The sequence below is a fragment of the Triturus cristatus genome, chromosome 1_2 (assembly GCF_964204655.1).
Source record: "Triturus cristatus chromosome 1_2, aTriCri1.1, whole genome shotgun sequence".
Classification (NCBI taxonomy): Eukaryota; Metazoa; Chordata; class Amphibia; order Caudata; family Salamandridae; genus Triturus; species Triturus cristatus.
In genome coordinates, this window is record NC_140580.1 from 1,089,253,891 (window position 1) to 1,089,268,651 (window position 14,761).

The window sequence follows — 14,761 nt, forward strand, 5'->3', positions numbered from 1 at the left end:
TGACATCATAGCATTGCAAGAAACCTGGGCTTTAAGCTCAACCCCATGGCTAGATTACACCGCCTATGAATCAAACGCAACACCTTTGCGAGCAGAGGGACATGCCTCGGGAGGAGTGGCAATTTATATCAAAAACATCTTGGCAATCGAGGTATCCCAATCATGTGAAGGAAACGGTGATTACATATTCCTGAAGGCTAGGTTTTTACAAACCGAAACTTCCAGCCGGGATCAGCATCCATTGATCATAGGCTGTATTTATCTACATCCGTCTAAGCCTAAAAGAGAAACAACGCTAACCAAATGCTACCTGCAATAGGTGACCTTTACGCCGAACGACCAGATGATTTATGGATAATTATGGGAGATTTTAATGCTAATTTAATGGAACCGGAACTAAACTCCTCCTTGGTAGCCTTGGATGATTCCATCTGGTCTATTCCTGAAATAAGAAGCGAGTATCAACGTAAAGACAAACATGGACTTACATTGTCAGCCTATTTTAACCACCTGGGCTTTCTAATCCTAAAGGGAAGATCTGATCCTGGTCGTCCAGCAGCCTATGCTCACTTCTCTCACTCTAGGCTTGCCACTTTGGATTATATCTGGATTTCGATTGCCCACTTTCATGCTATACAAGGATTTGTTGTAATTCCCTCAGTGTCAAGCGACCATGCAATTATTGCCTGCGACATACCATCCATGCAATGTCATCGCCCAAAAATTAAAATGATTGATGAGGAGGAAAAATTAGAACCAATAAAAAAGAGAACTTGGTCGACAGAATACAAAGACAAAATCAATGACGAAGTGGAATTAACCTTGAACAGAGTAATAAAGGATAATAGCAAGTCAATCTTGATAAATTCATGGGAACATCTTGTGGAAGAGTTAAGGGAAAAACTAACCACCGGTACGAAGCCAAGACCCAATAATTCACCTTTAAAAGATGATTGCCTCACAAAACAAAAACAGTTCATTGGGATAATAAAGCGTAAATTAAACAACATGATGATGAAAACCTCCAACGACATTCATGGATACAGATTTGTCAAGGCAAAGGTTGCAGAAATTCGCTGGAACTATAGAAAAGTCAGATTCTCCTATCAGAGAATGATTGAAGAAAACCACTGGAATAAAGCACATGAAATAATAAAGTCACGAGATCAGAAGCGATTTTGGAAGTGAATTAACAATTGCTTCAAATCAAACCAGCGACCCACAACTTCAAATATCTTGCCCACAGCGTGGGAAACCCATATTGCAGCCCTCTATGTGGACCTACCAGGTGACATTAGCATAAACTCAAAAAGGAAGGCCATTAACAACGTACCGCGGTGCACGGAGTCATAAAATCGACCCAATGACCAAAGAGAACTAACACCATAAACAGTCATGCTCCTTATCAAAAAAATGTAACCTGGCGGGGCACCCGGTACAAATGGCGTCCGCCCATGGTATATAAAGGGAGGGCCCGAAAATAAGACCCCGTTATTTTAGGAATACAGATTGGGAAGAAACATCCTTGATTCATGGAGGGGCTCCCTTTTAGTGCCAATACTTTTAAAAAGTTTGCGATTCAACCTGGAAAAGTACAGAATGATCGCACTTTTAGACGCAGACGGGAAGTGCTACCCCAACGCATTACTTCAAGATCTGATGGCCTGGGCTGAACAGCACATCCTGATCCGGTACATGCAGACAGGCTTCCGTAAGGGATCTAACATTGAAGACAATCTGATCTGCATGTCCCATTTGATTGAAACAACGCTTGCAAGAAAAGGGAGAGCATTGTATTTAGCATATATCGACTTTCAAACAGCTTTTGACAGCGTGGTCCGCTCGAGACTGTGGTTGAAACTAAAAAATTGGGGCATTGATAACACACTATTAAACGCCCTGGAAACCTGGATTAAGATCAGAGCGTCAACTGACTGGTCCACGTCCAAAAACATGTAAACTGATAAAGGATTAAAGCAAGGATGCATACTGGCCCAAATTCTCTTTAACCTGTACTTGGCGGATTCACCCAAGCATCTGGCTGAGACTTGTGCCTTTCCCCCCAAACTCGTTGGAACTAAAATTCAATCGATGCAATATGCAGATGACACCAGACTGGTCGACCTAACTCAAATCGGGTTGTAGCGGCTTCTCACTGCACTGTCACTATACTGTAAAACAATTCACCTGAAAATAAACACTGCAAAAACCAAGGTGATAATAATCTCCAGGCAAATAAAGAGGAGAGTGCCATGGCACATCAATGGTAAACCCATCGAGATAGTTACAGTATATAAGTACCTGCGAGTCTGGATCGACCACAAAGGAAGGCAGTCCACTTACATTACCCCAATGCAAGGTTTGGCGCACTCTTTGGAGGGGGCTTTTTGCAGAGCAAGAAATACCATGACCTCTCCTGATCTTGCTCCCTTAATTCAAGCTATGTGGGCAAACGTTTTACCATCTGTGGCTCATGGCGCAATAGCCTTTAAAGACAGGATGTTATTGTGTCTTGACAGAGCTCAGCCAGCCTGCTTCCGTAAAGTATTCTTTCTACCTATCTCCACTTCTCACGCCCAAATCCACATGGAATTTAACCTGACATCTCAAAGATTTACACTAAAAGCCAGGTATATAGCATACTGACTAAAGGCAAAAGAAGCATGGGATAATTCACTAAAGAAGCTTATTTGGCATATGGTTCGCTCCCATACCTATGTTGGCAGCAGTTAAACTTTTAATTAAACAAGCGAAAATAATGTTGGCGGACTGTGATGCAACAACTCTGAAAAACCTAAAGCATGGAGTCTGGGCATCATATTTATACAGCAGTGGGGGCCTGCCATATTACCTGTCTTCGCCCTTAAAGCCAGTAAAGAAGCGTCAATTAATGAGGCTACCATTTGGCTTGACCCCATTAATGGCCTATAAGTACTGCCAACGGTACAAAGAAATGTCAGTCACACACAGGGCCGGACTGGGAACAGAAACCGGCCCTGGCAATCTGCTCAGCCGGCCCCCCCTGGGGTGAGGGGGAGTGCAGCCGAGCAGTTTGCGAGGGCCGGTTTCGGACGATTTTGTTACAGGGGCCCGATATTGCCGATGCCGGGTAACAAAAACGGCCCGAAACTGGCCCCCACCCTAGCGGCCTACCAGGGAAACACCCTGTGCCCGCTATGGCTAGTCCAGCCCTGGTCACACAGTGTGGAGCATGTGGGGGAGAAGGGGAAACACTAATCCACATATTACGTATTTGTGAGAAACAACGCCTCCTGAGAATCTATTGGCTCCACCCCATTTGGCGTATTTTAAATGTACGGACATGTCAGGCAGCCCTGGTAGAGTGCATGAAAGTCGACTCAGCACAGCTGGCGGCCAGTTTTATGAAATTCCTGACATCTGTTAAAGCTATACTGGTCCACGACAACCCTACACAACTATAACTCTAAATGCCATGCAAATCATTTTAATGTCCATGCTTCCACAGCTGACAACGTGATGTTTAAATATTTTACCTAGATTAATGGGATGTCACCCCCTAATTTTAACTTTTGGAAATCATGCACTTTATACTTTATTTATTCTGTTTTTATGTTGGATTGCAAAGATTTTAATTAATTGTGCAATACAAATTATCTACCTGGGGAGCTGGGTCCGCACCTGAGGACATTTGATGATGAAGGTGCACACCTGAGGCTGCACACAGACATTTGAGACTGAATATTATCATATGAGCTTACACATGGTCGTACAGTACTTACCTGAGTATGTGATGGATGCTCCATGCACTTCATGGCTGTACCCCAGACATAACATGGCGTCACCCTGATTAATGTTTAGGTGGTAACAAAAGTGGACATGTGCCTGCTTTACATACTTCTTTTGTTATTTACCCGACATTGCTCTTCGTGTACTTACGGTAGGTGTTTACTTTCAGACATGTCAAGCTCTGTGGTGTAAATGTAATATCCTTGGATGTAACTGGAGTGGGGGGGGGTCAATGATCATATGACATCGCTTTCTGGATGTTATCAGTCATGTGATATCACTTCCTGTGCTATGATCGGCGAAGGAAGAAGGCTGCGCCCGGAGCAGGGGGCGGCTTCTGCATGGTGGGCAGGCGCGTTGCGTCCATTGGGGCGTTGCCCCCCCCGCCCGCAGCAGCTCACTCGGTGTCTTTGAACTTAAGTAAACTCTCAGTTTACTTAAGTTCAGAGACACGAGGGAAAACTGACAATCATGTCAGTCAGCATGACGTTGGACCGCCAACCCCCTTCAGAGTCTGAAGGGGGTGGGCAGTCCTGCGTCATGTTGACTGACATGCATTGTCAGTCAGACGTCACCAGAGGCATGCAGCAGCAGTGCACAATGCACAAGTGCGCATGAGTGGGGACGTTTGGAGAATTTTTCCTCCATGCCCACTCATGCGCACTAGTGGCTGCACAGGCTGGCGCATGCCCATTAGGAGAGCGAGGGTTGAGCAAAGGCTCAAACCTCAGTCTCCTAATGGGCAGGCGGGTGTAGCGTAAGCTGTGCCCTCAACCAATCCTGGCGCTGCTGGCAGCGCCAGGATTGGCTGAGAGGGGTTGCCACCCACTAGACAGCAGTGATGCGGCTGTTCCCGAGTGTAGGCGCCAACAGACCCGGCGAGGCGGCGCGGACCTGCCTGATCAGGTAGGAATGGATTTTTATTTTATTTTATTTTAAAACTCCCCCCACCCAGCACCCACGCGCGACACCCCCTCACCCCAGCTGACACCCCCCCCGCGAATGTCTCCAGCCGCCACTGATATCGCCACATAGCTGCCTGGCTAGCACCTGCATATTATTATCAACTTTAGGAGGGAAAGTTCTTGTCACAATCTCACAGAGGTTATGTATTCAATTTGGACTATAACTGAATCCCTTTGTGTCTCCTAAACACGAACTGCGCGATGGCTGTAACGGAGGTAAGCTTTTATACTCCAAGCCTCCCCCATTAAAAACTCACATTGCTATCTTATTACGGGATGAATGTGTATTGTGACGGTGCTGCTTCTGGCTCCGGCTGCTGAATGCTGTTCTGGCTCCAGTGACTGTGTCCGCATAAGGTTACCTGGTCTCTGGAGGAGGACACTCGGTTGTTGGGTGTCAGAAGTTCTTTGTTGCGCTTCTTGCGAGGTGGCTGCTGCGATCTCTCGCGGCAGAGAGGTGGAAGACTACACCCCCCAGAAGCCCCTGCAGCGGCCCCGCCCCAAACAAGCACGCTTCCGTGCCCGGAGGCGCTCTTAAGCGTCAGGCTCCCTCGGTGGATCAGGAGTCTCATTTTTTGCAGTGACTGTGTCCGCATAAGGTTACCTGGTCTCTGGAGGAGGACACTCGGTTGTTGGGAGTCAGAAGTTCTTCGTTGCGCTTCTTGCGAGGTGGCTGCTGCGATCTCTTGTGGCAGAGAGGTGGAAGACTACACACCCCAGAAGCCCCTGCAGCGGCCCCGCCCCAAACAAGCACGCTTCCGTGCCCGGAGGCGCTCTTAAGCGTCAGGCTACCTCCGCGTCGCGGGACGCATGCGGGCGTCGCCGGGCTAAGCCCGGGCAAAGGGCGGGCCCTCTGTGGCCCTCAGAGGATAGAAGACACTGGGCTGGGCCAGAAATCCTGCTCCCACGAAGCCGCTAGCTGGAATACGGGCACACACAGTGAGATCTGAGACATTATATTGTATATGGGAGTTTGAATTTGGTTGTAATAGTTTTTAAATGTGCAATTTCACCAGTTGATGGTGTAATTATTAGTATAATTCTGTAAGCTTTATTCTGGGTTGTTTTCTCCTACCAACATGTCGAAACAGAAGGCCCCTTCTGGGCCACGCACTATGGATAATTATTTGGTGCAGGTGGTGAGCAAAATAAATACTGAAAGGCGGCAGTCATTAGGGATAAGCAGCTCTCCACCGCCGGTAACCCTTACTCAGGGCCCGCCAGTTTCTATAGTATTGGATGAGAATAGTCGATTCAATATCACTAATGTAGATGTTTTAGCTGAGGGACTACCCGATCTTGAGCAGACTTCCCCCATTTCAGTGGATCTAGATTATTGCACTGATAAGGTAGTACAATGTTTCCCTACCCCAATAGCGCGGGTAGTTAGAACGTGTAGGAAAACTCAAAATAAAAAGGGGGGAACACGAATTACAAGGAAACGGGTAGCCTCACCATTAAAATATTCTGAAATAGACGTGGCTGCGAAGTCTAACGATGTTAGTTTAGATGGTGATATGACAAAGCACATAGAGGATATTATTGATTTAAAAATCAGAGGCATTATACACCCACTTGTGTCAAAAATTGAAGCATTAACGGCAGAAGCCGCTAGATTGGGCAGACTTCTTAAAAAGGCCATGGAAGAACCAGGAAGAGTAACTACTGCCACAACTAATGGTAAATGTAATACTCAGGAAGTTCTCTCTATTAAGGCTACAGGCAGTAAAGAGAATGTTATAGTTAACCCCATAGTTAACCCCATATCCCCTGAAGTGCCAATTTGTAGTGGCAGTCAGGATGCAACTGTTAACAAAAACAATGAGGGTTGGGAAGAAATAAATAGAGGGCACGTTACTAACCTCCCACCCGAGTGTGCACTATACGTGGTAGTGTTAACAAATGTACTACCGCTAGAAAGCAGGGGACATCAAGAGACACATGACTCTTTAAAAAGTAAATGTTTATCCTGGTTGAATAGACAATGTGGTTTTCCGTTAAATTTTTCTGACCAAGTCTTGACTACCAGGAGGGTTAAATGGATAGGGAGTTCCAGGAAAAGCTCAAAGGGGGATTGTGTGATTGTAAACTTTAAATATCCACAACATGTTGCCACTGTCCTCCTAAGAGCTGCATCTCTTCCAACCTTTGATGCCAATGTATGCGTTCGATCATTAGGTTTCTTTTATAGTCACCTTAATATTAATCAACGCGAGAATAGTGCAATTATTACCCACCCGGTTACCCATAGACCTCATTTTGGTATCCCAACTCAAAATAGATTTCATGCCCTTAGCTCCCTGGACTCTAATGACTGACTTATACAAGAGAGAGAGAGATGTACTCAGGGAGGACCAAAGGATTTGGTGTAGACGACCGTGCTGACAACATTATACTTACGGCCACACCATCCACGCCCCCTTTGACTAAAGTAGAGATTGTTGGTGAGGGTCTTGTGGATCAATGTAATCTGGGGCAATCTATTGGGGGGGACACTGTCACTGAACATGTTATTGGCCCTGTAACTAGGAATGCTACCAGAATAGGCACATGTGCCAGATTGGTTTGCTGGACCGTGGCCGGTTTAAAATCCAAGGGTAGAGATCCAGGCTGGGAAACTTTTATTATTAAGTATGACATCATATGTTTCCAAGAAACCTGGTGTAAAGGAGATGTTGAAAACAACAGCACAAGTAGCACCACTCAAAAATGTCCAAGTATAATGTAAATCAATCCATATCCATAAGGTTTCTTTTCAGAGCAATCTTCTTTATTTCAATTGTTATGTACACATAAAAACAGCCAAAGCAGCCGACGCGTTTGGTCCAACTCGGGACTTCTTCAGGGCTGCAACAAATTTTACAAAAAATATATACAATAAATAACATGCATGAGCAAACGGCACAGACATTAAAAACATTACAATCATCAATTTAATTGAAGTATCGAAAATCCTAAGGACCAAATTGTATGTAAAGATAGAACTGTACATCATTTTATAAATATTGACCAACATCCAGACATTTATGGTTATCAACAAACCTTAATTAATCACCCCATCAATATCAACATACAATAATTAGCACAAAAACAACTTCTCATTGTGGTAAGTATAGGCTAGCATTTCGTTATTTTTTTTAAGGATATAATCTAACCTATAACTAACATACATCCTGTCCTCACTAGAGAATTTGTGTTCGAAAGAAAAATATAAGAGAATATACAAAAGAGAGAAAAAATCAAGTAGAGGGATGTAAAAGATAATAGGGAATGGGGTAGGTACCCACCAAGAGAATCGCTGTATTGGTACTAGGAATGGTTGCTAATATTCCTTCTTCTGTATCTCAATGGTCATGGTCTCTAAAAGATCTATCTATGTCACTAGGAAAAAATAAAACACGGATAAGTATACAAAATACGCTAAGTCCAACCATCTGTTATTTCAGTAATCTGACACCAAAACCAAAAAAGCCGGTGTATGCACTCACTTCAGAAAGATGTGTACCTTGTTTCCAAAGTCAAAGGAAAAGAGTAATAGTTAGGTCACTGAACCGGGTCCTATCCTTCCGTCATTAATCCTATTTCAATTCTGTCCAAGAGTGCGAAGGGTAATCTCACTCCCTCGAATAATGTCAGTAGTTCAGATGCCTAAAGACAAATAATCCGTTGTAAATATTTAAAATTTAAGCACAATATGCACAAAAGAGTTCACTAAAAAAAAATATATTTTTAAGCAGAAACCCCCAAGTCGTTCATTATTTGATTTTTGAAAGACATGAAAAAATAATATCTTATATGGAATAGTGCATCAATGGGGGGCCCAAAAAATACCTAAAAACCTCCATGTATCATTACAAAGAAAGACCAGCAAGGTTTGCTAACAATACCCCCAGAAAAGCAAGTAGAGAAGAACCAGTCCGTCGACCTACCCGATTCCACATCTGCCCACGCAAGAGTCGTCATGTCAGTCAGGTACAGCAGAACCAGTGGAGCCAGGCATGCTGTTTTTATAGGGCTAAAGGTGCATATTCATTTGATGCACCTGAGTTCGAGTCCTAAGGCGTTAGATCAAATCCAGCCGGTGTTTCGGAAAAAACACCCGCCATCTTAGAAGGGTAAAAACGCCCCGCAAAATCCGCAAGAAACCGGTATTTATGTCATTCCCTAATAAACAACAAGATCCCATAGTAATTAATGTGAAGACTAAATTACGATGGAATAAAAAACAAATTCGTAACTAGATACAAATCAGGTAAATAATAAACCGAATTAAGTATCGTATGTTCAAAATCAAGAAAGCGTCGCCATCTTGAAAGGGTAAAATCACCCCTTATCGATATTGAGAAGAAAAGGCGCATAAATGAATCATCCGTTACCAGATGTAACTAGTCAAAAACACGGTGAGTATAACCTGTGTGGACACAGTTAATTAAATGAAAGTCGGGTAAAAATTTACCCGAATTAAATATCGTATGTTCGAAATGGAAAACGCGTCGCCATCTTGAAAGGGTAAACCCACCCCTTATCGATATTAAGAAGAGAAGGCGCATAGGTGCATAATCCGTTACCTGATGGAACTAATCAAAAAAAACAATGAGTATAACCTATATGAACGCTGATAGTTTAGTGAACTATTATAAAAAACGGATTTAAGGGACGCGGCCGCCATCTTGGAACGGTTACTCGCCCTATTAAACCATAGGAGAAATAGTCACATTAACTGGTACAGAAGAGGGAAAGTGCCCGACGTAACTGCCAGTATACAATAATACTGACCATGGTGGGAAAGTTTGAGGGGAATGTTCAGAAAAAAGTATGTGCAGACGCTACTTTAAACAGATAAAGATCGTAGCTAACCCTTCAGTCCTACCGGAGAAAGTCAACAGACACACGGGTGCCCCCGTTACTGGAGTGGCTGGTGTGGGACATATGCATATTCGTAACTAAAGACCATAGTTAATATTCAGGGTCAGAATAGAATAAGTTACTGTAAATGACTATCTGGTGTGGGATATATACACGCCCATCACCCAAAAACCACATCAAAAATTTAGGGTCAAACAGGAAAATGTCAATATCCAAATACAAACCAAAGCTGGTGTTCGACGTCAAGACAAACGGGGGGGGCAAAAGAAGTTGGAAAGGAAATCGTTGCAGTAATGAATGAGAAAAGGTGATGATGTAAAAAGAAGGGGTTACCTAGGTTGGTTAGTTCTCACCCAAAGTGCCTAGGTCTGAATCAGGCATCATTTATAGGAAATAGTGCATTTCAGTTTCACCATTATGTCCCATTTCAACACTTCTAAGTCTGCATATCCAACTAGCCTCGTTCCTTCGTAGTTCCTGCTCTCTGTTGCCTCCCCTCGGTGAAACCGGTATGTGCTCTATCCCAATGAACCATAATTCTTCGGGTTTATGTTGTTTTGTTTGCATATGGGTGATGAGGGGATATCTCAGGTCCCCATTTCTTACTGCTCTAAGGTGTTCTTGGATTCTAGTCCTTAGTTCCCTTATAGTGCTCCCTACGTATATCATATTACATGGACAACCCAAAATATATGTGGCAAATTTGGTTTTACATGTAATAATATGTTTAATCCTGTGTACTTTCTCGGTGTTAAATTGGAAAGTGCGAGTCCTATTTCTTCCTATCTTACATGCGCAATATTTCGTGCATGTAAAGAAAAGGGGTTTCTTCGAGAAAGTACACAGTACGAAGAATTATGGTTCATTGGGATAGACCACATACCGGTTTCACCGAGGGGAGGCAACAGAGAGCAGGAACTACGAAGGAACGAGGCTAGTTGGATATGCAGACTTAGAAGTGTTGAAATGGGACATAATGGTGAAACTGAAATGCACTATTTCCTATAAATGATGCCTGATTCAGACCTAGGCACTTTGGGTGAGAACTAACCAACCTAGGTAACCCCTTCTTTTTACATCATCACCTTTTCTCATTCATTACTGCAACGATTTCCTTTCCAACTTCTTTTGCCCCCCCCCCGTTTGTCTTGACGTCGAACACCAGCTTTGGTTTGTATTTGGATATTGACATTTTCATGTTTGACCCTAAATTTTTGATGTGGTTTTTGGGTGATGGGCGTGTATATATCCCACACCAGATAGTCATTTACATTAACTTATTCTATTCTGACCCTGAATATTGACTATGGTCTTTTGTTACGAATATGCATATGTCCCACACCAGCCACTCCAGTAACGGGGGCACCCGTGTGTCTGTTGACTTTCTCCGGTAGGACTGAAGGGTTAGCTACGATCTTTATCTGTTTAAAGTAGCGTCTGCACATACTTTTTTCTGAACATTCCCCTCAAACTTTCCCACCACGGTCAGTATTATTGTATACTGGCAGTTACGTCGGGCACTTTCCCTCTTCTGTACCAGTTAATGTGACTATTTCTCCTATGGTTTAATAGGGCGAGTAACCGTTCCAAGATGGCGGCCGCGTCCCTTAAATCCGTTTTTTATAATAGTTCACTAAACTATCAGCGTTCATATAGGTTATACTCATTTTTTTTTTTGATTAGTTCCATCAGGTAACGGATTATGCACCTATGCGCCTTCTCTTCTTAATATCGATATGGTGTGGGTTTACCCTTTCAAGATGGCGACGCGTTTTCCATTTCGAACATACGATATTTAATTCGGGTAAATTTTTACCCGACTTTCATTTAATTAACTGTGTCCACACAGGTTATACTCACCGTGTTTTTGACTATTTACATCTGGTAACGGATGATTCATTTATGCGCCTTTTCTTCTCAATATCGATAAGGGATGATTTTACCCTTTCAAGATGGCGACGCTTTCTTGATTTTGAACATACGATACTTAATTCGGTTTATTATTTACCTGATTTGTATCTAGTTACGAATTTGTTTTTTATTCCATCGTAATTTAGTCTTCACATTAATTACTATGGGATCTTGTTGTTTATTAGGGAATGACATAAATACCGGTTTCTTGCGGATTTTGCGGGGCGTTTTTACCCTTCTAAGATGGCGGGTGTTTTTTCCGAAACACCGGCTGGATTTGATCTAACGCCTTAGGACTCGAACTCAGGTGCATCAAATGAATATGCACCTTTAGCCCTATAAAAACAGCATGCCTGGCTCCACTGGTTCTGCTGTTCCTGACTGACATGACGACTCTTGCGTGGGCAGATGTGGAATCGGGTAGGTCGACGGACTGGTTCTTCTCTACTTGCTTTTCTGGGGGTATTGTTAGCAAACCTTGCTGGTCTTTCTTTGTAATGATACATGGAGGTTTTTAGGTATTTTTTGGGCCCCCCATTGATGCACTATTCCATATAAGATATTATGTTTTCATGTCTTTCAAAAATCAAATAATGAACGACTTGGGGGTTTCTGCTTAAAAATATATATTTTTTTAGTGAACTCTTTTGTGCATATTGTGCTTAAATTTTAAATAATTACAACGGATTATTTGTCTTTAGGCATCTGAACTACTGACATTATTCGAGGGAGTGAGATTACCCTTCGCACTCTTGGACAGAATTGAAATAGGATTAATGACGGAAGGATAGGACCCGGTTCAGTGACCTAACTATTACTCTTTTCCTTTGACTTTGGAAACAAGGTACACATCTTTCTGAAGTGAGTGCATACACCGCCTTTTTTGGTTTTGGTGTCAGATTACTGAAATAACAGATGGTTGGATTTAGCGTATTTTGTAAACTTATCCGTGTTTTATTTTTTCCTAGTGACATAGATAGATCTTTTAGAGACCATGACCATTGAGATACAGAAGAAGGAATATTAGCAATCATTCCTAGTACCAATACAGCGATTCTCTTGGTGGGTACCTACCCCATTCCCTATTATCTTTTACATCCCTCTACTTGATTTTTTCTCTCTTTTGTATATTCTCTTATATTTTTCTTTCGAACACAAATTCTCTAGTGAGGACAGGATGTATGTTAGTTATAGGTTAGATTATATCCTTTAAAAAAATAACGAAATGCTAGCCTATACTTACCACAATGAGAAGTTGTTTTTGTGATAATTATTGTATGTTGATATTGATGGGGTGATTAATTAAGGTTTGTTGATAACCATAAATGTCTGGATGTTGGTCAATATTTATAAAATGATGTACAGTTCTATCTTTACATACAATTTGGTCCTTAGGATTTTCGATACTTCAATTAAATTGATGATTGTAATGTTTTTAATGTCTGTGCCGTTTGCTCATGCATGTTATTTATTGTATATATTTTTTGTAAAATTTGTTGCAGCCCTGAAGAAGTCCCGAGTTGGACGAAACACGTCGGCTGCTTTGGCTGTTTTTATGTGTACATAACAATTGAAATAAAGAAGATTGCTCTGAAAAGAAACCTTATGGATATGGATTGATTTACATTATACTTGGACATTTTTGAGTGGTGCTACTTGTGCTGTTGTTTTCTACTTCCATTCCATTTTTTGGAATAACACTGTGTTGGCGGGTGTTAATCAAGTTTGCACACTCCTGGTGAATGAAAATATTATCACCATTAGATATGATGGGTTAATTTGGAATCCGGTGCTGTCCTAGAGGGATACAGCTAACTTTGCTTTGCCGTTTGTGTAAAGGAGATGTTGATTATGAGGGATTTGTGTCATATAACCTACCAGCACAGGGAGAGGGTCCTGGCAGAGCCAAGGGGGGTTTACTTATACTTATATCGGTTCACCGCCGAATATCGGTGAAAAAGTATATACCGGTAGGTGATCTTGTTCAGATACTCTGGATCTCTGAAAGTTAAGGCCCTAATATCCTTCTGATCAATTATTACAATAATATCTTCGATAGCACCAGGGGTAAAATAGCAATAGATCTGGCCAACACCATTGATATTTTGAGTTCGGAATCTAACGCCGTATTCGATATTATTTGGTGTGGGGATTTTAACACTACGTTGTGTGAACTGCTACCCTTAAAGGTATGTGGGGTTACTAATAACACGGGATGGGACGTTCCGCACTTTGGCCATGACACTTATGGGGAAACCTTGAATAAATTAATGGGATGTCATGACCTCGAAATACTGGATTGCTGCAAGGATGGCAACGGCTTGCCCATCCCTACCTTTAAAAACTGGCGTTCTAATTCGGTGATTGACCATGTGATAGTATCTTCTAGTATTGTCGACTGTTTTGCCCCACTGGAAATTGAAATATCATCCACAAGTGATCACAAATGTATTATCGTGACCACGACTTTGTGGGAGGACGATGATGTAGAGGTGGGGACAACAATTGATAACATAGAAGTTCACCGGGTTAACGGGGTAAGACTTAGGTGGGTAGGGGAAAAACCTTCAGAATTGACCACATCTATAATAAAGGGGAATTTGGTAGACATTGTTTTTATTTTAGAAAATAGATTCGACCATGAGCGGGTCTTATCTTCTTTTAAAGAGATCAATACTGCCATTGATGCTAAGTTTACCGGACGTAATAAGGGTTGCTTAAGAAATGGACCTGGCTGGTTTGACCACACCTGTTCAGCAGCTCTGACTAGCCTCAAGCTGGCTTTAGCAATGAAGCCCAGGGATAAAAACTTAGTAATAAATCTTAGGATAGACTACAAAAACGCTATTAAATTTAGAAAGGGGGTTCTACAGCAGCAAGCCTGGGATTCACTTAACCAAGCTGCAGAACTATCTAACTACACATTATTTTGGACAACAGTTAACTCACCATTCCTTAAAGAGGCCAATGTACCCGAATTAACATCAAATGTTTCAAGTGAAGGATGGATTACCCACTTTTCGACAATTTTTGACTCTAGTAAAACTGTTGATGCTGGTTCATCTAGTTGGCCTATTTTGCCACTTGATATCACAGTGGAAGAGGTCGAAAGTGAGATTCGGGCGAGTAAGGGCGGGAAGGCTCAAGGCCCGGATGGGGTCCCGATCGACGTCTATAAAGCCGCGCCTAAAGTCTGGGGTCCCCTCTTGGCCGCTGTTTTTAATGCTGCTGTTTGTGCTGTGCCCCCTGTA